The sequence below is a fragment of the Coenobita brevimanus genome, chromosome 94 (genome assembly GCF_032717465.1).
Source record: "Coenobita brevimanus isolate Jiangsu-jjx chromosome 94, ASM3271746v2, whole genome shotgun sequence".
Taxonomy (NCBI): domain Eukaryota; kingdom Metazoa; phylum Arthropoda; class Malacostraca; order Decapoda; family Coenobitidae; genus Coenobita; species Coenobita brevimanus.
The window spans coordinates 24,688,950-24,714,225 of NC_137047.1; positions in this window are offsets into that span (position 1 = coordinate 24,688,950).

Below are 25,276 nucleotides of genomic sequence, written 5' to 3' on the forward strand. Positions count from 1 at the left end.
TTATGACACGCAACCTTTGCAAGTCTAGGTTGGTCTGAGAAGACATCAGCATACTGACAGAGCAGTGACCATAAGGCATTCTGGTCCCCTACTGCTAAGTCAGGGTTAAGTAAAACATCTCCGACAGTCTCTTCCTGATGGGACTGAGCGGTTAAGGGTTCATCATCATGGTCATCAGCTGGGATCACCGCAGCTGCGGTTTCTTCCAGTGGCTGGTCACTATCATCAGCTACTCGTAGGCCAGTCTCCTCGGGGTCTGACTCATGATAAGCCTTCAACATGTTAATGTGGAACCTTTTACGAAGATTCCCCATCTGTATTATGTAGTTGAGGTCTGAAATGCGCTCTACTACATCGAATGGACCCTTCCACTGCGCCAACAACTTGTTCTGGGCAGTGGGGAGTAATACCAAGCATTTATCGCCTGGACTAAACTTCCGAAGCTTTGCCTTCTTATCATAATAAGCCTTTTGAACTTCACGCGCCTTGATCAGTTCTTCCTTAGCTAACTCGCACGTCGACTGGAGGCGGTCAGCCAAATCAAGGACGTAGGTGTAGGTGGTCTTGACTTCAGGGTCGGGTTCTTCATCGTCCCATAACTCACGAAGGACTTGAAGTGGGCCCCGGACCGACCTCCCATACACCAGTTCAAAGGGTGAGAATTTCAATGAATGCTGTGGGGCTTCTCGATAAGCAAATAGAAGAGGAGCAATGAACCGCGGCCATTCCTTTGGCTGTTCGGCGGTCATGCGCCTCAACATCATCTTGAGAGTTCCATTGAACCTCTCACACAACCCGTTACACATGGGATGATACGGCGTAGTTCGTAAGCCTCGGATGGACAGCAACCTGAACGTTTCGTTCATCATTGCCGAAGTGAACTGCGAACCCCGGTCGCTCAAGACCTCCTTAGGGATACCTACACGACAGAACACTTCAATTAATGCCTCAGCAACAGTGACGGCCTCTATATTCTTAAGGGCCACGGCTTCAGGCCACCGTGTGCTGAAATCAACTATAGTGAGGATATACTTTGATCCATCACTAGCCCTAGGAGAGATTGGCCCAACTATGTCAACTGCTACTCTCTCGAACGGTTCAGAGATTATGGGCATTGGCTTCAATGGCGCAGGACGGACACGTCCCCGGTCAGTGGTACGCTGACACACATCACAGGAACGTACGAGCCTCGTTATTTCCCGTCCCATTCCTGGCCAGAAAAAGTCAGCATGGATGCGGTCAGAGGTCTTCTTTTGACCCATGTGACCTCCCATCGCTGAACAGTGACCTAATTCAAACACTGCTCGGCGATACTTTGCAGGAACGACAAACTGCAGTCAAACCTCACCCTGGGTGTCTGTGACTCACGGTACAGCCGTCCTCGCTTACGAAGGAACCTGGCTTGACCTCCCCGTGAATACTTGATCACATTACCCTCCAGCTTCTTGCGCACTGAGGCAAGTGTCGAGTCAGTCTGTTGCTCTTGGACAACATCTTGACTACGAATCAGATCTTGCGGCGTTGCGACGGTCAACGGAGTGACGCGATTTGGAGCCTTGGCCATGGCTCGTGTTATCGCAGCAGCCGAAGTCTGAGTAGCAACATCTACGGCACAACTATTTTTGATCCCAGCGATGTTGCCTAATATGAGGTCAAATAGGGGTTCTGGCATGACAACTGCAAGTGTCGTACTAGTATAAAATGGAGATGCCACCTGGATACGTGCCTCAGGAAACAATCTCACTGATCCATCAATAAGTCTAACCTGGATCTGTTGACCTGTATACTCATCAGGCCGAACTAAACTCTGCTTAACAGAGCAGCCTGAGGAACCATTGTCCCTCAGGACATTTACAGAAACACCTCCTACAGACCCTGGCTGAACAAGAAAGGCAGTGTTGTTGGTGGAAGGGTCTGAGGAGGTAGCAGCCAGTCATTAATGAGACTGCGGAACAACCGATGCAGCAAACGTGGCGCCCTGGGAACTAGGTGTCTGAGGAGAGTTCATGGTCGGAGGGGGACTTGCGAACTGTTGGGAAGTACCTGTACTGGTAGAGATGACACCACCGGGTACTTGTGGAATGAAGGCTGCATTTGCCTCCTGCCTCCGATACACTAATTGACCTGACTGAGGGTTACGTGGCTTGTCCTTGTATTGCTGCTGCTGCTGCTTGGGGAACTGCTGCTGGTTGGGGTGCTTGTTGTACCGCTTCCAAGCAGGCTGCTGTGTATTTTGCCCCTGGTCCTTCTGTGGTTTTGGACCTTGACCATTACTCTGAGAACGGCCTTGGTGCTGGGATTCAGTCTGAGACGGCTTCCCAGACTTGGCAGTATCTTTTCTGCTCCAGGTGTTTTGCTTACGAGCTTGATACCCGTATGCAGTAAAGAATGCGTCAGCCTTCTCTGCCATTTGGCTGGCATCTTTCACCTGGCAGATCTTAAGCTGTGCTATGAGCTCAGCAGGCCACGACCTCTCTAGCTGTGTACGCAGCATAAGGTCAATTATCCCCTCACGCGTGGAAGGAGTTTCATCTTTCTCCATCCACTCATTTAAGTAAGCTGTGAGACGATCAAAGAACTGAACAGCTGTCTCCTTGTCTTGGAGACGAGCTCGCATGAACTGAACTTTGGCGTCGTCTACTGTGAGACCATACGCCTTAATGAGTGCAGCTTTCATCATCTCATATGTGAGATTGTCTCCACGAATTCTGTGGAGAATATCGAGGGCAGGGCCCTCAAATAAACTAAGAAATTGGATCCGCTTAGCTGCCTCATCCAGTTGATACATGTCTGCCATGTCCTCAAAACGAGCTATGTACGGCTCGATTCGCTCGCTTTCCTTGTATGAAGGAAGCTTGATGCGTGGGGTCGCCAGGACATGTGCAGGAAGAACGCTCGTGGAGCTTGGACCAACTGCACCAGATGTATCTGAAGCCAAGGAATCTCGCTTGAGCTTCATCATTTCATATTCGTGTTTTTCACGTGCCTCACGTTCGGCACGTTCGTGCTCTCGTTCTCGCTCGCGTTGTTCACGCTCGTATTCGCGCTGTTCTCGCTCGTGTTCGCGCTGTTCTCGCTCGTATTCGCGCTGTTCTCGCTCGTATTCGCGCTCTTTCTCACGCTGCTCTTGTTCATATGCACGCTCTCTTTCACGTTGTTCGCGCTGTTCTCGCTCGTATTCGCGCTGAATCTTACGCTCTTCACGGGCATCATTCTCGCGCTGCTGCTCCTGATTATGCCGTGAGAGTATATACTCTTTAATTTCGGTTGGGTCCGAAAGACCCATTTCTTTGGCTTCCTGTAAAAATACAGTAGTAACCATTTCGCTAATTTATTAAGCAAACCGAAATTGAGTACTGACTGCTTAGCGACGAATACTAATAAACAAAAGTAAAGAATACAGACACAAGCTAGTGGTGACCAGTCTTATCCAGTTAACTGGCAAAGAATAAATCAAAAATGTAAATGACTGGGAAGACTCAATAATAAACACAATGGTACGGCGACTTCCCAGAAGCGAATAAAATTGTCTGGCGTTACCAAAAATAAACTAGAGTTAAGTATTCTATTGATTAATAAAGCAAAATTCACTTGCTAAATTAAGGGTAAACACCAGTAAGCTTGTGCCTATAAACTTTAATGATAAATACCTAAATATGAATGAGTGAGCACTATCTTTTGAATAGCTTTAGAGCTAGGAGTTAATATCCTGGAATGAGGTCGCCAATTGTCACGGGGTTTTTAAAATATCACGGTAATTTTGATATAAATGCTTAAATATTATTTAAATTGATAATAATATTCAATAATATTGAAGAGCAGAGACAATGATTGTCTTGCTACATCAAGCAACGATTACTTTACGCTGGCTTAGCACGATTCTCTGAGAACGAGAATTTATAAACTTTCTCAACTGACTCAGCAGAGACTAATTACTCACAATTGCTGAATTACTGTACTGTTAGCCTCTGGAGAAAGTTACATCACCCCTGACAATAAATAACTAATACTAATAATAACAACATCAGGTTCTTGCTGATGCATTAACTCCTGGCACAACGGATTTTAAGTTAATACAACAAGACTGGTCTAAGTACCAGTTATGAAAGCAAACGTTTATGCAAGCTATATGGGAAATAAGCTTAATTATGGAGAAATGAAACAAGAGTTTACTTACATTAAGCTCAAGAAAGGAAGTTAAATTTATTAATCACAAAAAATAAATTTAACGTTACAATTCAAATCAATTAAATGAGACGCACTCACTCACTCTCACAATAGCTAAATACTTACGCCTAGGAAAAAAAACACCTTAACTAAACTCTTAAACCTAGGATTATACAAAAAGGAAATACCAGTCGATGAATGCTGTGTATCACCCGAGGGGTGGGAGGACTGGATTAACTGTCTCAGTGGAGCTTGGGTGCTAGCTACCTCTCACACTTCTTGGAGCACAGGTCCTGTCTCCGTCACAGCAAACACTAAACTGAATTCAAATAATGTACAGGCAGGACGCACAAGCTACCAGAAGGCGTGGCTAACGGTTTAGGCAAGCAGAGGTGAACGATAAAGAAACAATAGTATCGCTCAGTAGCGCACTTAGTGACGTGCATCAAATCGGTCACCCCTGAAAACGGTGACGAATGATTTGAAAAGTATACCCCGAAATGGAGAGAGAAACGGTTAACTGAGCGATACACAGTGAGTTTTCCACTAATAGTTCGTGGCTTCTCACAAAAAGGAAATGTCGCGAATTGATTCGTGACAGTAGTGACTTTAATTGCTTGTGATAATGACATTCAAATCATGTAGTTTTAGACACATGTGCGTATGTATTTTGTTTTTATTAATTTACCCATGTGCGTATGTATTTTGTTTTTATTAATTTCTAAGCTGTCGATTCTTAATTGTAGGTTGGAAGTCAGTCACCAATGTACAGCAGTTGACTTCGAGGGAGAATGATTTCATTAAAGATTGCGCCCCGTCACGCATTACGTGTCTGCGAGTATGCTGCCTGTACTGAAAGAAGGAAAGACATCACATTGGATGACCAGCTCACAGGCCTTAGGAGGGGTAAGTGTTTATATGAAAGGTGGAAAACATAATTAAGGAAATAAACAAATCTCAGATTCACACCATTCCTAGCTGTCACTGTAGGTCTCAATCCAAAGTCACCTAGATCATTATCCCACCGCTCAGTCACCACACCACACCACACCACACCACACCACACCACACCACACCTGAAGTACTTGTAATTACCTGCTGTGCTTGTGGTTGCCAGTTGCACCAGTGGGACGACCAGGTGTGTTTGTGGCTGCGGGACAGACTTGCGGTTACATATTGTTCTTGTGGCTGTCTGCAGTGTTTGTCATTTTGTACAGTCCTTGTGGCACCTTACTGTACGTGTAGTAACTTGCTGAGGGTGTTGGCATTTTACATGTGATCACCTATAGTACTTGTGGCACCACGCAGTGCTTGTTATTATTTGCTGTTTACAGTGTTTGCTTTAAATGTTTTGTATTTATTTACTGAACCTGGGACTATCTGCTGTACTTGTGGGAACCTGGTATGCTTGGAGTTACTGCTACCACGATAACGCCATATGTCAGTCATGCTGTCACCTGTATCAATGTTTGTGTTAATATCAGTCCATATTAAGTGCAGTGTAAGACCGAACCTGCTCCTTGGAAGGAGAGTGATGGCCAGAATTAATCCTTTCTCATGCTGGAGAAGCATGAACGGAGAAGTGTCTGTAGGAAATGATGAATGTATTATGATGTTATATTTTCTGTATATACCATCAGCATGAACAAAAGCGAGGAAAGGGCATACTACTATCACCCATTTTGTTTCCGCCTTAGGGCAAACCAGTCGCCAGACGAGTGCGCTACCGATCGAGCCACCCCAACGTCGATGCTACTACCAGATGATTGTATTCAGTTTTAGAAAAACGTCTCATAGCGAATGGGTTAGCAACAGCCATCATTTATCCTTTCAGTACGATCCCTAAAAAATAATAATAGTCTACCTATCTGTTGCCAGACGCCTTAATCCCATGCCGGGTGGCCACAAACAAATCGCCTCCACGTCGCCCTCTCCCCCGCCATTTCACTGTCCTGCTCCCAGCTCACACCCCCCTCTCTCATATACCTCCCCACTCCATCCCTCCATCTCATCCTTGGCCTCCCCCTCCACCTCACTCACATACACTCTTCTCGTCAGTCTCTCACTCTCCATTCTCTCCACATGGCCAAACCACCTCAGTGTGTTTCTCCTAACGCTTCCTATCACATCCACATCCACACCACAACTCTCCTTCACATCCTCATTCGTCAGCCTGTCTCTCCATGTGACTCCACATGCTCCTCTCAAATAACTCATTTCCACTGCTCTCACTCTTGACTTGTGTCCCTCCAACAGCGTCCAAGCTTCATTTCCATACGTTAGAGTTGGTATCACAATACTGTCATGTAGTAATTTTTTCACATCCATGCTCACTTCCCTGCTTCTTATCACTGCTTTAAAGGAACCAGCAACCTCTCTTCCTTGCTGTACCCTTTCAAGCACTTCACCCTCCAAACCTCCATCCTTACTCATCACACTACCCAAGTACTTAAACGTACTCACACTTTCCATTTCCTCCTCATTCAGCCTCACTGTACATTAACTGACTTCACTTCTCTCGAAGACCATAACTTTACTCTTCCCTACATTCACCTTTAGATTCCGTTTCTTACACACTCTCCCAAACTCATTGATAATAATAATAATAATAATAATAATAATAATAATAATAATAATTTCGTGTTGTACAGGCCATCAACACGACGCACGCACGTTGATGAGGTATGAATTTTATCGAGTGTTCTGATGGCTCATGAGCTTGGCTGTAGAGTGGACGGGCAACGAAAGGGGGGAGGAAGGGTAAAGAAATATGAAATGAGTGAGGGGAAATGTTAAGAATGGTGAACGAGAGAAGAGACAACAGAAACAAAGTGAAGGAAGAGGAAGAGTGAGAGGAAGCAGAAGGAACATAATGTACAGGAGATGGAAGGAAGAAACTAAAAAAGATGGAAAAAATATGAAATAGCAATCGAAGATGAGGAAGAATAAAGAAGAACAACAGTCTCTTTGCCACGAGGATATTATAAAGTGAATGAAATAATCTGGCGCTATTCAGTCATCGAATTAAAGGATCCATGAAGCTAAAGGTTAATTCTGGGAAACAGTTGGTGGAAAAAGACAAGGAAACTGAGAGGAAAGGACGACTGTGGTGTAGGAAAATATGTGGCGCTTAGGACTGCTGGATCTTAGGGAACGACCTGTAATATCAATGCCCAGAGAGTCGGAAAAAATGAGAGAGAGAGAGAGAGAGAGAGAGAGAGAGAGAAGTATTAGAAAAGAAGATTAATTAAAGATTCCGACCATCCTAGGAGAATCCAGGATGGTTTACACACAGCTGCAGTACAATGACATACTTCTGTACCAGTTGTCATGATGATTAATGAACATAGAAGGGCATAGGACCCAAAGATTTTTGTGTTTGTCTAGTTTGATCTTTAATCCAATAAAATCGTTTAAAAAGCCTAAATCCAAAAAAATGACAACGCAGTTTGGGGCTATCTACCCAAGGAAGAGTTGTACCAAGTTTGAAGCTAATTGGTTCAGAAATAAGGGAATGGCACTGAACTGAAAAAATGTTTGGAAGAAAGCAAGACAGAGAGAAAGATAATAAGAAAGAAAGAAACTGAGCAGATGCACAAGATGGGAGACCTAATATGAGAGGTTAAAATGGTTCCCGAACACTAGTAGGGATATGGTATATAAATGCAAATTTCTTTGTAACAAAAACTATGCTAATCTTCTTTATTTCTAACCGTGGCAACGACCATGAATGCTTTCTTGAGTACTTTCACCAATTTCGGCTTGTTACAAACATATTTTACAGATCAGTTTTCCTGAATTTGAAACCCCGGTCACCTGCTGCTAATTTTATCGTTTTTGTTCTGTATGCTAAACCACGTCACTAAAACCACAGTCTGCACGTGTTGACATTAAGACAAAACTCACACGGATTATCCCTTTCGTCGCTGTTGGCTGTAGAATTTACATTTTTTTTTTTTTTTTTCGGGATGCTTACAGATTTCACCATTCCTTAGTTACTGTACTTTGGCTGCCGCATCCTAATATTTCATCTGTGGGCTGCCTATTTGCTTTTTTGATATTTTTATTCAACACTGTATTCAGTATGTTCATGTTTCACTAGTGCCATTGTCCATTGCTTTTATACTTCACCCCTTCACCACGAGATATCCCTTCTAATGTGATTATGGTCATCTGGGGGTAGGAAGTGAATCGTGAAGGGGTTACTGGAGATTGTTTTTATTTAGAAAGGACTAAATATACAGTAGAATAACATGGAATAAGATTAACAGCGTCATCGTAGTGACTGAGTTAAGAAATCTCCCACTCATTACATATATTGTTGCTTTCTACATTGCACTTTAATATATCCGTATATCTTAACTATTAATATTAGAAGAATGTACTCGATAACTACTTGGACAGAAACTATGTGCATGATGCCTGCTTGACATTATTAGTATTTTGTTTATAAAGACTTTGGTACAGCATTTTGACTTTGCATTTTCAGTCGCGTGGAAGAGGAGTAACATGACTTTTTCACTTTCGTTCCCAGAGGAAGAAAATTAAGAAATAATGAACGTAGAAACAACCCTAACAATTATTTCCCCCTCGATCTACCGTGACGTGCAGCTTATAGAATGGCCAGCTTCATTTTTAACATTATTATTATCGGGGTAGAGGTGGGGTCCAGGCCGTCACCTCTTGAGTGTTTTGCATAATTGAGTTTAGCCACGCCGCCACCTCGCCCGCGGTATTAGTCTCATTACTCAAGGCGCCCTCCGCCATCCTCGGCTTTTCGGCTCTGAGGGTTGTGTTTGTAAAGGGTCCTAGCTGGTTTTGTAGGATAACCAAGTCTCCTTAAAATTTGGCCTCGTTTTACTTTTTTTTCGCTTTAATATTCAGTCCAATTTAAATGTGAAGTGTTTGATAGCTGTATGAGCAAAGAAAATGATAAACATAAGCAATTTATGTGCAACGTAGGCTGAGGAGAGTTTATAAGTATGGCATCAGAGATCTTATTCAACGAGGGTCTTAACCGATTCTTACGTGAAACAAGTGTTCATATACTGTAGTTAGTTATAATTACAAACCGTTGGGTCATAGTTTTTACGCTGCTCCCTACTCTAGTTTGGCAAATGTATGACTGAATATATAAGTATGAGCCAACAACTACCAACAATCAGTTACACAGCTTAGGCTCCTGAAGTTTGTGAATTCGGCTCCAGGAATGACTCGCAATATTCCCGGTGCGGTTGAAAAAGGCAAGGTGTGTGGGTAAAGACGAGGGAGTATTTCTTTTGGTGTGATGTACTGTGGGAGGGACGCCCATGAGTCGCTTCACTGAGGCATCCGGGACTCTCAGTGATATATGAACAAGTACAGCTTTCCTAGCAGATTTTATTTTAACCCCTTCAGCCCGAAAAAGTACATTATTTACTTCATTGTGACAAAACAACCGATTTCCTTAAGCTTAATAAATACCTGCACAACCCCTGGGAGTTAATCTGAAATGCGACGGAAATGAGAGTTAATCGTTCATTGTAGTTGTATTTAATTCATCTCTCTCTTAGGCTCGCTCCAACTCCCTCTTCCTCAGAAAAATAAACTCGACATGTTTTGAAAATTTAGGGGGCGTCTGTGCAGCTGTTGATTGCTTCAGGAGGCGAGAGGGGAGTTGTGATGGGCCATTGTGCTGAGCTGATGAGACAGTGGACAACAGATTGGTGGTGGGAAGGGAGCCAGGGTGATCTGATGCATGGTGGTGAAGAGGAGAGGTTTGGAAGGGAAGATTACTGAGAGAGAGAGAGAGAGAGAGAGACAGACAGACAGACAGAGAGAGAGAGAGAGACAGAGAGAGAGAGAGAGAGAGAGAATGAAAAGAGATGGTTGTGGCGAGCTCATTTAGAAAGGTAGCTATATACAGAGAGCGAAAAGTAAGAAAAAAGATGAATGAAACAGACGGAGGCGTGTGGAAGCACGCTGCAAGGAGTACAAAATAATATGTGGCAGAGGAGGGAAAAAGTAGGAGAGATCAGAATGATACAGACGACGACGACAATGATGATGATGATGATGATGATGATAATGATAGTGGCAGAATTAAGAGAAGAGGCTAAAGAAATACTGGGGAGGATGGAATATTGCTTTGAGATGTTGGTAATATATAAGACTAAACAGGTGGAGTTTGTTGAAAGTGAAGGGACTAGTATGAAATGTGGAGAAAAGACAGGGAACAGGTGCTTTAGAAAGAAACTAGGGATGTGATGACAGATGAATGGGGAAAGGTAGAGTGAATAGGGAAGCAGGCAAACGGGAGTCTGGATAGGACTTAAATGCAGATAGAAAGGGCACAAGCAAACGGACAAGTATGCTGCTTAACTAAAAAAAAAAAAAAAAAAAAAAAAAAAAGGGGCAGAAACATGTATCGTAAAATTAATACGGGGTAAGCTTAAATTAAAGAGGCGTACCATTTTATGTGGTGATGATGTTTGAGGTCATAGTTGCAAAAACACTGAAGTCACTTAGAGAGGTCAGAGTACTTAAGTCAATACTGACATGTGTGCTCGCCAAAAAAAAAAATATATATATATATATATATATATATATATATATATATATATATATATCATCTTTTGTAGGAATACCACACCTACAGTATAGAGAATGAACTAAATAATACATATCTCTTCCCTACGACACCTGTAATATAATTAAATATCAGATTATAACAGTGTTGTACTTACCCACAGTGAATACATCACTGACTTACAAGCTTAGTAGATGTGTTAATTATACAAACAGAAGTGCATATGGGCATTCGGACAAACACAGGAGGGAATTTTATTAATCACTATATATATATCTCTGTTGGACATTTGAAGGCCAGGTTAATAATACAGCAGAACTACTTCATTAACTGAAGTAACATTTTCATTGCAGTTGTTTACTGACATTGAGCATTAGTTAGCTGTGTTTTGGATATTGAATGTAGGTTGGGCTCCCACCATCTACTCACTTGATGTTGCGCAACATTCAAATGACACTTTACTGTGTGACAAACCGAATAGCTTTGGGTAATCCAGGAAACAATTCATTACGCTGGGTGCTAACTGTATAAACTATACGGACGCGTGGTGGTTTAATCGGTTAAGGCGTTCCAACCGGATGGGGCCAGTAAAGGTTGCCATCAAAGGGTGTTGGGGTTCATTGCTCACATAGTGACATTCATGGCCGAGCGAGTCTAGTCACCGGCTCATCATTGGCTTAAATGTCAGGACTGATTCGTCTAGCTCTGGGCCTCAAAGTTCTTCATGGGTGAAAAAAGGACTTACTGGATGAAACATAGATAGTTTTGAATATATTACTTTGGTGAATATTGCCCTTGCTTGCCCACCACTGCACATCTAGCCTTTTACTTAATAAATCCCAATTTCCTGTTTCGACTTGCCAGTCTTAGCTCTGCGATCCCTCCCATAATTCCCAGTCCCCTGCTCTTCATTCTGTGTCCCCTGTCATTCAGTTTCAGTCAGTCACCCATCAAACATATTCATCTCGTGATAATTTTCCACTACAGTAATTCAGTGCTATCACCCGTTCAGCTTCCCATCGGTTATAGTGTTTCCTCAGTTCCTAACCCCTACCATTCTAGCTTTTAACTTTACTCAGGTCTGTCTTTAACCACTTATACCGTCCTCATTCCCCACCTGCTTTCTTCCACGATGTTCATAAGTAGGCAAACTGGGGAAAAAGGGACATTTCTGTAAGCTTCATATCGGGAGGGAGTCACATATACGTAGACTGTATATTGTGCGTAAACAGAGATTAGAACAGTCCTACTAAGGTAGTGTTCATTGCAGCGGGAAGGAAGGAAGGTGACGAAATAGTATGTCTGTCTGGCGGACAGACGAAGCTAATACGTGAATGGGTGAATAAAGAAATCATAGAAACACGAAACCATAATATTCCGTTATACGAGATTGTTTTTGGAGACAAACCAGAGTAGCCACTTTTTCAGTCACTAATTACGAGGATATGTGAATCCCGTGTATGGGATTAGATAGATGCGTGGAATGCAGAGTAAAATAAGGTGACTATTTATTGTGAAAATGATGTGGTTATTGTTCATGAACATAAGTGAAGTACTAAGTAAGGGTGAAAAGGTGTTGAAGATGCTGGTTCCTGTTATTATTAATTATCAAAGGGATGATTCACTCTTAGCCAAATAAAATTGCCTGTCGTTGACTGACATAGAATTCTTGAGTTTTTCTTACTATGAGAGTTAATAACTCCCCTTCCCCTACCCCGTCTTTCTCATCAACCCTTCCCAGCCCAGGTGTTGGTCTGCTCCTCTGCCAATTAAGAGAGTCAGGTAATTGTGTGAGCGGCTCTGAGGCCACCGCGTTACGCCTCTCAACACCACATATGCATAACTCCTCAGCCACGCCTCCTCATCCTCCCTCAGTTTCTCCGGCTCCTCACATGCCCCTTGGCTCTTTATTATTACTCCTTGTTTCTTTGCACTCTGTCCCTATTGCTTCATCTGCAGTTTTTACGAATGGCATGTTACTAACGCTAATTTATGGCAGTTTATGTTCTGTAAGCATTACATTTGAAATTAACTTAGCATCAGTAAGTAATTACTTTCCACCACCATTCGTAACGAGTGTGGCTCCTGAGGCAGCTTTAGTCACGCATCACTTCCGAAGACTGAACTTATTCTCAGCCACAATAGCTAATTATGTAAAGAATCATTTTAGTAAAAAAATATAGGTTTAGTAAATAAAGGTAGACTCTGGAACTTCTGTCCTTAGGTATGCCTGCCAGTTATTTTGTAGTTTCAGCTGTCCGTGATGATAACACTTGCCAGCAGTTAGGGTTACAGTTTCGAAGGCCTGAAAACATTTACCAGTAACAAGTTCCCTTCATGATATGTCAGTCTCAGTATAATGGTAACCACGAAAGGTGCTATAAACGTTAACCTTTTCAATCCAGGGACGTCTTTTAAAAATATATTCTCAGTATCATCGGACGATTTTATTTACCTTAAGACAGGCTTTTCGGAATGAAAGGGATAGGTACTGACTTCATATTAACTCCTTCAGTATCAGCTGGCTCTCCTAACATGAAGATAATAATTTGGAAGCAGCAAAAATACACTGCAAAAGACATCTTACTGAAGGTGTTAATGATGGTTTAATATGTGGTGGCCAGAGTTCCATGGCAATACCAGTGAATTGACCTCCATAAAGATTCCACCGGCATTACTGTGCGTCTTTTGTTCCTTTGATTTCTTCTTATCTTAGTGACAGGAAAATAAGAGTAAAAGTAGATGATGTATATTCGAATTTCCACTCAATTAACGCCGGCGTGCCGCAGGGATCAGTTCTGGCGCCAACCCTATTTCTGGTTCATATTAATGATCTCTTATCAGTCACTCACAATCCCATTCACTCATATGCAGATGACTCAACACTACATAGTTCATTCACACTCAGACATCCATTCACAAAGTCTAATATCTCTACCTCTCAACTCAGTACAGCCATCTCCATAAATCAAGATCTATCTACAATCAGTAAATGGGGACAAAACAACCTTGTCTCTTTTAATGCTAGTAAAACTAAATATATACAGTTTACTAATAGACAGATATTGCCAGATTCGTACATTACCTTCAGTGCTACTAATATTCCCATCTCCAAAAGTATTGAAATTCTTGGTGTCTCACTTAACAGTGCCCTCAGCTGGACCTCTCATGTCAGATCACTTGCTAAAACCGCCTCAAAGAAACTTGGATTATTGTACAGAGTCCGTAACTTCTTCGCCGATGAGCAGTTAGCTATAATTTATAAGAGTCATGTGCGCTCTCAGCTTGAATATTGCTCACCCTTGTGGAATGGTTGTGGAGAGGTTGCATTAAGACAAGTAGACAAAATTCAGAATAAAGCTGTTAGAATCATTAACAACCCTGCCATTACATATAAACTACCTCCCCTGCAAGTAAGAAGGAATGTTGCCTCCCTTGCATTATTTTACAGATATTTTTTTGGCAAATGCTCAGACGAAGTTGCGTCCATAGTGCCACCTCTCCATGCCTTCCCTCGTGCTACACGGGCATCTGGTAGCGCTCATGACTGGAATGTCACTCAACCATATTGCAGAACTTCTGCCTATCAGAATTCTTTCATTCCCCGAACTGCTTCTCTCTGGAACTCGCTTCCCCAGAGTTGTTTTCCTCCAAATTTCAACCCACAGCTGTTCAAGTCTAACTGTTACAGATATTTTATGAACAGAGGACACCAGTAATCTGGTGTATGGATTATTTTTTTTTACCCATTTGTTTTTCCTTCCTCCGTTCTGTTATTTATTTAAAAAAGAAAAAAAAAAGTTGACTTTAAGCCATTGAATAAGGTGGCTTCTGTTTTGTTCTTGTCACTCTAGCTAGCAAGCATTTCTGGCACTAAAGGAGTTAATGAAGGCTATATTTAACCCCTGCAGTTTGAAAGGTCTCTCTGAAAAGGGGGAAAAAAAATGGTTGGTGGCAATAAGAATCATATAGAAAAGATTACACTCGTAAAGGAGTTAAATAACCAACCTGATACGCACAAGTGTTTATATGAATCAAGACAATAGTGCATTTATATGAATCAAGACAATAGCGCATTCATTGTACTTTGGCGTGAGTAACCCAACTAAGGGCCGTATTATAGGTGGCACAGTATTCGTAGCACTTCTTTCATAGCGATTTGTTTTACACACTACACCTCAACGTCTTCTTGCACGTTATTGATACAAACTGCGTCAATAGTAAAGCGATATATTGTACGAAAGAGTGTTAAGGTATAATGTGGAAAATAAATAACCAAAGAAGAGGGTCTACAAAACCACAAATGCCGCTTAGAGTACTGTTCTTAGACTCAGCACGATGCCCCTGCTGGAGTTCATAGCAGTGATTACTCCTGTACTCCTCTGGTACACACACACACACACACACACACACACACACACACACACACACACACACACACACACACACACACACATCCTCACCTTTTTTTGAGCTTGCATTGAGGTCCATATCCCTGTTGGCAGGCCCAGGTAGACTTGTATTTTCTGCCTACTCTACCTAGGCCTAAATTTACCATCTCTGTTTTGAAGTCCGAGCTGTAACAAAAGATTAACACTAGAATACGATGTTACTCACGAAGAAGTGGTATGGAAAGGATGGAGAGCCGTAATGTCGTGTTGGTCCACCAGTGAGCCACGGGAAATTGGCTGCAAAAAGACAGTCAACTCTGCCAACTTAATTATCATCTGGTTTGATTATACCGTACTCGACAGGCAAGGATGTTTGTGCAGGTACGAATATGGGGCCACGTTTTATGTAGTACTGGAGGCTTAGTAACACCTCTTCGTGAGCGATTTGTTTTGCGTATTACACCTTTTTGTGATCTTGGCCGTTTCTGAGGCAGGCTCGGTCGCTGATAGGAAAAAAAAGAATACACAACGTAAGGAAAAACAAAGCCTAATGTACATAAAAGAATGCTAAGAAAATCGTGTAAAGAAGTGTCCGGAGCTGCTTAGAATATGACCCCCTGTGCCAGCAAAACAGTACGATCTTTGAGACTTAATTTGATGAAGTATAAAATAATTGGGATGCTTGAGGTAGCCTGGGTGGTTATTTCTGACTATGAGTGCTTGCGTGCGGCTCGCCTTTCTTGCGTGTGGAATGCGGTTCTCGCGGCATGTTGCAGCTTCTGTTGATATGGCAATGCTCAACCTGGTAGCAACCCTCGCCCAGCCCAACCCATCCATCCACACACACACACACACACACACACACACACACACACACACACACACACACACACACACACACACACACACACACACACACACACACACACACACACACACACACACAGATAACTGGCCTACCCTCCCACCCCATACACACTGTTTACTAATCTCTCCTGCTTCCCTTCTACCCCGTCCCACACACCTCTCTCTTGCACCCCCCTCCCACACATCGCATTACCTTACCCCCCCCACACACACACATTGCTTCTCCTTACCTCGCCCTCTGCTTGCATCTGTCGCTCTGTACCTTCCACGCCTTCGCTTGTCTCTGCCTTCCTACCTCGCACTCTTCACTTTTTCATCTGCCTGCATATTCTCTTCGCCTCTCCCCACCTTTCCTTATGCTTCTTCCTTTTCACCTCTTACTCTTCCATGCCTCATCATTCCTACCTTTAACTTCTTTACCTTGCCCAGTGCTCGCTCGTCCCTCTTACTTTCCACTGCTTCACCTTTCTTGTCCACACGTATTTATATTCATCATTTTCTATCCTTTTTCTGATTTCCCTCAACCCCTTCTCTTCGTGTCCAACTTTATTTGACTACTTTTCCTTCCCCCCCCCTCTCTCTCTCTCTCTCTCTCTCTCTCTCTCTCTCTCTCTCCATCTGTCCTTCCCTCTTATTACACTTCATTACCAAACATTGCTTTCTTTGCTGCTGTCACCACTAACCTTCTTTGTACGATGCCTGTTAATTCATGCCACCGCCAGACAATTATTTTTGGCTAAGGGTGACATTACATAGCTAGAAGGAGATGAGTCATAAACACTGCTTCATCTGATACTGCATATCCTTAAGTTTATTGCATTCCTTTAACTTGTTTGAGGCTGGTATGAATTTTGTCGTTTTTCATCTGTTGATATTTTTTGCGGCAGTATTTTGATCTGGAAAATGAAAGTGTGCTAGAAGTTGGTCATTACACACACACACACACACACACACACACACACACACACACACACACACACACCAAATTAGTGTAAAGTGCTATCAGTCTTTATGCGGAACCCATAAAATCTTTAAATGCTTCCCGTCGGTTTAAAGAGTAGTCCGGCTGAGTGTAATTCCGGCACGATACAAGTTCGCGCTGACATATGTAAATGATTCATAAATGCCGTCATCACATCCATACATCAATGAATTTCCCTGGCAGTCATTATTCCCACATCACCTTTCCGACCTAGCACCAGCCTCACAACTCACCTAAGTGTGATTGAGAGGGACCAAGATCATTTTGTCCGGCAACTCTGGGGAAGATGATATTACTTGAATTTAATAAGCTGCTTAATTACAACTTGCCATAATGCTAAGTCACATCCCTTGTTGAAAGTCCGCGTCTAGTCGGTTCAGTGGAATGATTTCTGAAAAACATTAAAATTCAGGCTGAAAAAAAAAAAAAGAGGACAAATTTTTATTTTTCAGGTAAAAATTAATCACATTTTAAATAAACCAAGAAAAATGTTCAGCGTTCTATAGCTAGTCATTTATTCTTTGGGGTTCATGGACTCCTGTTGGGGAAGTCTTGGCTGAAAGAATTAGCAATATTTCAGAGGTATGCAGTGTAATGAAGAGAGAGAGAGAGAGAGAGAGAGAGAGAGAGAGAGAGGGGTGGGTGGGATGTGTAGGAGTAGTAGTGTGCTGCGTCAAAGAGAATTCTAAGCACGTAGTGGTGAGAAGACAGCAGTGAAAAAAAAAAAATATATGCACCAGATTAAGCAAGGGAATGAAAAAGAAAACGAGAAAATAAAAGAAACGGGAAGACTATTAAAAACAATGAGACGGAGACAAAACAGAAAGAGGAAAAGGATTATGGTACGTAGACAAGGATGGGTGAAAGAAAGGAGAAGGAGGAAAGAAATAGAGAATCAGTAGGGAATGGATAGAGAGAGAGAGAGAGAGAGAGAGAGAGGCGCAATCAGACCCGAGTTAGTTAATATGATAATGACAACCGGACTGTTATGAGTCTCGTGATAAATGCTTTATTTCGGTGAGTTATTAGCATCTGACCGAACTATAATGAAACAGCACAGGTAGGTCTGAGCTGGAAGAAGAAGAGGGAGGCGAAGGACAGAGGGGAGGGACTATAGTGCGTATATTCTAACCTGACAAAGATATCCAGCCCTTTCAGCTCATTTGATGACCAAGAGTAGTTAGATTGGGGGATAGTTTTGAGTTGTAACCATGGACTCACTTCCCTCTAATAGCTAGTCAAGACTTAATTTCGTGCCTGCGCGATCTAGTATTCAAGTTGTGTGAATGACCAAATTCCCTCAAATGAAAACTAATCAACTACAGTATATTGCATGAGTAAGGGTGTATGTTGTTAAGGGACTGATATGCTGCATAAGAAATGGTGGTATGTTGTGGAGGGGACTAGTATATTACATGAGAAAGTGTGTTATGTTGTGGAGGGTCTATACTCTTTTTTACCTTAACCTGGCCTGGCTTTTCGTCCTATTTTAGTTTATTTCACGTAACTTAACGGCAAACTAAGACAGTGTTGTAACTTTGCATCCTTTACACAGCATGACTGCGTGGCTAGCATCATATTCTAGTTTTAATCTCTTGTTTCAGCTCAGTATTCAGGATGGAGAGACCTCAGTTTTAGGCCAAGTTTAAGTAAATGCAGTATAGTTTGTTGCATGAGAACATTGAAATGGTGTGAAAGGAGTAGTCTTGTTTATTTTTCAGTAGGGTGAGAAATTATCGGGAAATATAGAGACAGGTTAAAGCTAGGGCGATGTACGTAATAAAAGAGTTCTGTAAGTTTCCTTGTGAATTGTTAGAACCACAAAAGATATCAGAGAATATTACTGTATATTGAGTTATGATCTGGATATGTAGTGGTTATAATATCCAGCATTCTAGAACAATACTGCTGATTGCCAATCCTTTCACTTGGAGGTTTGAGCAGTAATCTAAAATTTGTGTAGCTAATTTGGTTAGCTAACATGCATGTTCTAAAGCGAAAGAAAAAGACAGAGGTTATCATTAACAGCGCAACTATACGAGTATTATATTCATTCAGAAGGCAGAATTGTTGCTGTTCGCTAAAAGGGGGCTGACAATTTATGTAATGACCCTTCAACCTGGTGACTTTCTTTTTGGTTTATTCACGCTGCCTCCAGGCGATGTTATTCTGTTTGAGAGACTTTCTGAAATGACAAGTTTAGATATAACTTTAATTATTCCCTTCACTGCTACAAATCCTTCCAAAGTTGAATAAATTCGCCTTGGAGAAGCCTCATTAAAATGAAAAAGATGTCACCCTGTTGAAAGGGGTCAGCTCTGACTATCTCTCCTTGATTTTACTCGTTACAGGACAACCTTTCATCATCCTAGAATTAGTTATCAGTAATGATAGAAAGTAATTGTCAGTTATTTAACGTTGCTTTCAATACAAGGAAAATGCTAGAATTTGTAACCATTGACGAAACTGGATTGCCAAAATGGTGTTCAGTGTCTGTGAATAGTAAAGTATGCTGCACGTCTAGGGATGATCTGTACCCAGTGCACCCCTGCAAAATGACATATATCTTGGTGAACGTAATTTAATTTATACCCTTGTTTACATTTCTGTTTTTTTGCGTGCGGTGCAGGTAACTGCTGAAAGCCACAAGACCATCTGTGCTTGAGAGTTTTTAGAGCAGAACAGTATTTGTCTACCACCGCTCATGAACCCTTAAGTGTGAACAATAATAATAATGAATGCAAAATTTTTTTTCTTTTCTTTTTACAAGCAGTAAGTATATGTCTGTAACCTGAGGCAATTAACTATCTTGCATTATCTTTTACTATGTGTAAGGATATTTTTGAGTAACAGTAATGAAATGGTTAATGCCATCCTGTTCTAGTCTATAATAACATAAACAAACAAATAATTACTAACGTCCGCTCTCATACTACCCTTTGCGAGGTGCAGAGTTCGAGTTTCGACCACCGTAGTCCAAACCATTAATGGGTAGGTAACCATCCCACGTCCCAGGTACCATTACCAGATCTCAGATCCTCCAGTCGCCTCTTGTTGAATTGAACTGATGCAATCACATGACATCACCCTTGCCGGAACCTCAGACCACAAGATCATCAAACTGTAATCTACAAATCTGCTGTCCTCGTAATGTTAAACTTTTTGTAATCTTAATAGATCGTTATTTTATTCTCTGTTCGCAACAACTGTTCGAATTTTGCGGTTGAGTAGGAGTGTGATGACATGGTTAGGGAAGGAGTGGAGATATAATATTTAAAGAGGCAGTAAGTGTTTGTGCACCTGATTCCTACCCGCTAATATAAACGCCCCATCTTTCTCCTAAATATACCCTGCCCATAATTCATGCAGTTAGCTCGTATGTTCGGGTCACAGCCACCCATCACTCACTACCTGGGTCGGATCCATATATAAAAACTTTCTTGAGCCAAAGCTGTGTATAGCATTGCTTATTTACACCTCTATCTTCACCGTCACGGATTCCGAATACTTAATAGTCAAACAAAAGGGAATATTTAACAAAAAAATATGACAAACTAGCATTATTCCTGAAAATATTTGATTAGGATGGAGGCTAGTTTATCGTAGAAATTGGTTAAAATCCTTTATGAATACGCCCTCTGAACACTCATAAATCACATACTGGAATCACACGTTCTCCTGCTGTCTGCAACCACCCGCCTTACTCAGCTTAAAAATTTTATTGCTTGTAACAAACACAATGTCAGGAACACTTTACAATAAAAGTTAATATAAATACTGAACATCCGTGTCTAAGTTGTTTGTATATTAGGAGCAGCTGTGTCTGGTGAAAGTAATTTTGCTTTAGTGCTTTGAATACGGTGACACATTGTATATACCCTTCGTGTTACTTGCAGACAATTTAAATTAACTTGAAATATATAAAATATATATATATATATATATATATATATATATATATATATATATATATATATATATATATATAATGTACACACACACACACACACACACACACACACACACACACACACACACACACACACACACACACAAGCGCTTCCGGCCCTTCGAAGGCTTCGCCCTCATATCCTGACGTGGAATACTTCGTAGATGCTTACCGAGACTTAAATCAAAAGCTGCCGCTACAGTTTCTTTTAAATCTAATTATGCGTTGTAAGAAAATACAAACATGCTTCATTTGTTTCTTTTCAAGATCAAAGCACTGTGTGGTTCATAAATGATGTACTTGCGGAGATATTTGCCATGTGATCAGCTCAGAGCACCTCAGGGTACATCAAGAACACATGAAGAAGCTGGTACAAAGTCGACCCACAGGAAGACTCTGACAGACGCGATGATACATGTGATTTGCTTAGAGCACCTGAGCGAATTTGATGTATGTGAATTACCTCAACCCTAACTCACCAGTCGAAATAGAACGTTTTGGAGCACCAAAGTTGAAAATTGCATGAAAACTGTCTACACTTCCGTTCGATCTCAAACGGCTGGTTTTCAGCAGGCATGCTAACTTTAGCAAGGATCAACCGCTCATTGTAATCCAATGGGGATACAAAACAGCCTGAAACTGGCCCCCAAGAGAATCCCCGCCGATAAGATTTCGTTTGGCACCTACTGTGAACCTAACGGCCGTGGACACTGAGTGCCATCGGATATGGACGATCAGTTTCAGAGTTTTCAGACACACACACACACACACACACACACACACACACACACACACACACACACACACACACACACACACACACACACACACACACACACACACACACACTTTACTCAAATATTATATATATATATATATATATATATATATATATATATATATATATATATATATATATATATATATATTGTACTAAAAAGGTAAGGAAGACAACAGCACATCTGACCCCACTACAGAAAGTGGAAGAGTTGTTTGTGTGTGTGTGTGTGTGTGCAATGGTTCTGTCGTTCTGTAGGGGTTTAAATTAGTGCTATAACTGTCTCCCAAAGTTTTGCGCACGTTTTGTGTTGTGGTACACCCTTTGACAATATACCACTCCAGGCGTAGAGCTGGCAGTCTGTTTCCTGAAGCCCTGCATTTGTCCCAGGCACCATCATCAAACAGCACCACTGTATTTTCATTACAGACAGATAGTTACTGCGTGCCACCTCTGTCAGCTCAAGTGCCACCTCTGCTGTATTGCCTGTTGAATGCATTGTTTGGGATTAGGGGCTCCCATACAGCATGGTGTACTGGGGACAACAAGGGCGTTTTTAGGTATGTCTGTGGGCTCATAGAAGAGTACTAATATTAATAATGGCACAAATTAATTTTCCATAGTATCACCCCTAAATTCGAAGTTAAATATCAGAATCACCAGCTTAGTGCTATGACCACTATGTGACTCCGAGTGGTGAGTGCATGCAAACGCATTTACTTAGAATAAATATGTATTAATATTTACTAATATGTATAATATTAGAATTTAATTTTCGTTAAAACATTCCACCTCTCTTCCATAAAGCTCACCGACACATCAGAACATTCCCGCTAAATCTTTTATTACAGTCCTGGATGAAAGAGTCCTGGCACATTGCTACACAGGTAGTTGGTATCGGTATATTAACATATGAGAGCCTATGCGAGAAAATGTGCTACCTGATTTCACGTGAAGGAATTTCTGGAAACTGGCTTGCTAGTCGAAGTGAAGAATGTAATTCATATAAAACAATGCAGTTAATCACACTCACAAAGAGATAAAAGATAGAGAATATGTTACAGTTTATTTTGCCAGTTGTCATAGTTACAGATATTGCTAAAATGGAAATAGACATCTGTCTACTATGGGTAGCATTATGTTGTATTCGTGGCGCGACATAAATTATAAATAGATTCGATGACTGACCATTACTCATATTACCCTTGCAAAAATAAGAAAAATCGAGATTAGCTTCTGGATGGCATCTCTGAATGTTACAGCAGTGGGATGACGGTGGTGTAGGCAGTAGTGGTAGCAGGTGGTGTGGTGGCTGGGTGATAGGTGGGGAATGCAGGCTGAGGGCATTGGATGCAGGGTTGAGGTAGGATTGTGAGTGTAGGAGGGAGACTGGTGAGTGGAACCGTTGTGGTATTGTGTGGGAGAAAGCTAAAGCAGGATAGTGGGTGTTGGAGGTACAGCAGAGACCAGATGCAAGATGTTGAAGGGTAAAAAACAGAGTGAAAGTCAGGAAATCAAGGAGATGTTGTGTAGAACCTAGTGATATTGCACTGTGGTGATTATGTAGGTAGATTTGTGGCTATGTAGTTGCTGTGGGCCGTGAAATTCAGGCTGGACTATGCTAGGGCGGTGAGTGAGGGAAGCACAGCCAGGCTATGGATGCAGTTGGCTTTGTGGCGGTGTCTTGTGCTTACCTACTTCTATTTACCAAGTTGTAATATACAGGATTTGAGTTCGGCTCGTGTTGTACAGGGTCCATAGCTACATTTATCCTACTTCATTTTGAACACACGGACGTACTTCGCTTGCATCACTTACCCTTCCAAACTGTTCCAGATATTTATATTTGGGAGTGTGGGTGTGGGTGTGAGGGTATGGTTGGCTAGTTGAGGGAGAAGGGGTTAATGCACCATGTTAGATGTAAGAAGGACGAGCGTGTAACTGCAAGTGGTGTGCTAGCAGTGAGTAGAGATGAGGCTAGGTGGCAGGTATAGGAGGCAAGTTGAGGTAGTTTGAGGCAAAGTGATGTTATGGATGTAGGGGTGAGGTTGGGTGGTGGACAAGGGAGGCAGAATTTAGGCAGGGTTGAGGTAGGTGGTGGGAGAAGGATGCAGTTAGTGTATGGCCTTGTTCTGAGGCGGGTACAGGAATGGATGAAGTGTGGAATGGTGAGTGTGGGTGTGGATACAGTATGGTATGTTAGATGTGGACTGGGGTTGCAGGTAATGTGGTGGTGGTGATGGCGACTGTGTGTGTGTGTGTGTGTGTGTGTGTGTGTGTGTGTGTGTGCGGTGGCTGTGGTGTAGCGAGTGTGGGTGTAGTTGATATGTGTGGTAGCAATGCGATGGCGTGGTGGGTGTGGCGGCGGCGGCCTGTGATCCTCGCGTTCTCACTCCTCATTTGTTCCCCAGGCGAACGGGAATCATTAAGACGGTGGCACGGGACGAGATGCGTGTTTGTGTTGCGGGGAGTTGTGGCCCGGCCTGGCGTGTTTTATTTATCTTATCCACTTTATTTTATTGAACTGCGATAGAAAAAAAGGGAGACGCTCTTTTAACTGTCCTCTTATTTTAATGCACGTCCAATAAGATGCGGGAAAATGTAAGTTTGTGTGGGGGTGTTTGCACCGTTCCTGGTTTAGTGGTTTCCCAATTTTATATAGGGATAATATTGCTATCAGAGGTACATTGGAAAAGAGACAGGTAAGGAAATGTTGACCCCAGGTGAGAATAAGTTTGCCTTCCACTCACTGTGTGCTACATTGCTACCTTACCGCCATACGCATATATTTCATTTGAAACTGGAACATAAACATGCTTGAGATATATGCTTACTTCACACTTTCTTTGCATTGTCGTCCCGTCAGATGGATAGTTTACAGCATGATAAAATCGTTGGGTGCTTGTCCCTTAGCTTAGATGTAGTGAACTGTAATGTAGTTGATATGGATACGGCATCTAGTCACTCAAAACACACACACACACACACACACACACACACACACACACACACACACACACACACAATTATTCATCATACCCTCGCCCTTCTTATAGTTTTCCATATTTATCCGTTCTCAAGAATTCACCCAGTTTCATACACAAACTCGCATTCTTCTGCTGAACTCACCTCATTCACCTACATCAAAGCACCCACACAAAGCTACTCCACCCATCCCCACCCCCTCACTCGTCTCTCTCCCAGGAAATTTTACACGCCCACAACAGTCTCACCCACCACGCCCACTCTCCCACGCTTCAGACACTTACCTTAACACAATTATTCACACCTATGTACCTCTGCGTCTGTCCATTCTTCTCTCACTTTCCCATGCAATTTTACACACCCACACAAACACTCATACATCCTCCCATACGTGCATTTACCAGTCCTTCCCTCCTACAACTCGTCCTCTTTCACTCGGATTCTTTTCCACTCATCGTCCTTCACTCAGTCATATACTCATGCCTCTTACCAGCATGCATTCACTACGACCATCATATACTAAGCATCATGTACCTGTCTCTCTACAATTAAATTACTTATCTAATTCCTCCTCTACTCCTCTTAACTC